Below are 1668 nucleotides of genomic sequence, written 5' to 3' on the forward strand. Positions count from 1 at the left end.
AATATGGCCCTAGTGTCCCTCATTTTGACAGTTTGCCTTTTTTTTGTAAACTAAATAAATCATGGTTAACTACCCTCCTGGAATAGCCGGGAGGTCCCGGAAATCGGGTCCCCCTCACAAGAACTGGTCTTCCGGAGAGGGCAGCACAAAGGTAGGCAACCCTGAAATAAATCTGTCTATTCTAACCTCCTTTTAGAACTATACTTACGTATTCCCTTTAGTACTGTAGTTCCATGTTCCCCAGATCTCTCACATTTTTCTATTTTTTTTCCCCCTTACAATGGTGTTCCAAAAACTCTATTCAAGATTTGGTTTGAGGAGCGACTTATAGGGCCTATTCAGCATAGATTGCTAGCTAGGGGATATGCCATGGACTGCTAGCCCAGACAGAAAGAATAAGCGCCCCTTGCAAAATAGCGATGTAGTCACAGATACGTCAGGAGCATAACTAAAGCCTTGTGGGCACCATAGGAAAATCTTGATAGAGACGCCCCCACACCGTTGTCACTTAGGGGGGCAGGTGAGTGAGAGTCAAGGAAAGTGCCAGGGAGTGAGAGGGTGTTTCCTGGAAAAAGAGGGAATGAGAAAGAGAGGACCAAGAGAGATAGGGTGTCAGATAGAAAGAGAGAAAGTGATAAGAAGGGAGAGCGAGGGAATTAATAATAGAGGATGTCAGAGAGAGAGTGGTGGTGGTATGCACACACAGGAGGGGTATTCACCTGCAGCAGTTCCTGGGAGGGACTCCCTGGCGTAAAGTGGGTGTCAGGCTGTCACATGCACAGGCGGGGTCGCAAAGGGGAAGGCTGTCATTTGCATCGGCAGGGTCTCAGGCACACAGGAGGTAAGAGTGGCAGGCTTTCACCTGCAAAGGGGGGGGGGGGGTGCACAGGCTGACAACTGCATGGGCAAGGGTCGCACTTACACAGAAGAGAGGAAGGGGGCAGGCTGTCACCTGTTGGGGGAGTCCCAGCACATACAAAGGAGCAGGTCATCACCTGCAGGGGAAGGTGGTGGTCGCAGGGTGGAAGTCGCATGTTCACAGAAGGAAGGGGGGGAAGCATGTTGTCAACAGCAGGGGTGGGGGGGAGGTCGCAGGCAGCCTGGTGGGTGTAAGGATGAGGGCTGATCATGTGATATGGGGGGGTGGGGTTGAAGTAGCAGCACATTCCCCCCACCACACCTGGTACCTGCCTGGTTCGGGTGGTGCTTTATTCAGCCTGCGCTCTGTTGGTACCTTGTCTCCCAACAAGGTATCGGATGCAGTGATAAGTGTATGGCCACCTTTACCCACCAGGCATTGAGATTCTTGTAGCCTGTATCTCACAGAAGAAGGTGGACAGTGGATTAATACTTCTTTCCTCACAAACTTTTTCACAGTGTGTAGTTTTTTGTTTTTATTAAATTTAACTGTGTTGGGAAATGTAGTCTATTCAACTCAAGTTTATTTTGTATCTTGCATTTTATTTTGTAAAGCACTTTGACACCTAATGGGTGAAAATTGTTACATGAAATCATAAAATTCAAAATAATAATAATAATAATAATAATAATAATAATAATAATAATAATAATACATTTTGAGCATTTTACCAGATTAGAGAAATATTCTACGGCCATTTGACATCCTCCAGTCAGCAGAGGGCAGCACCGCACCGCTGGCAATGACTG

The sequence above is a fragment of the Crinia signifera genome, chromosome 6 (genome assembly GCF_055691185.1).
Source record: "Crinia signifera chromosome 6, ASM5569118v1, whole genome shotgun sequence".
Classification (NCBI taxonomy): Eukaryota; Metazoa; Chordata; class Amphibia; order Anura; family Myobatrachidae; genus Crinia; species Crinia signifera.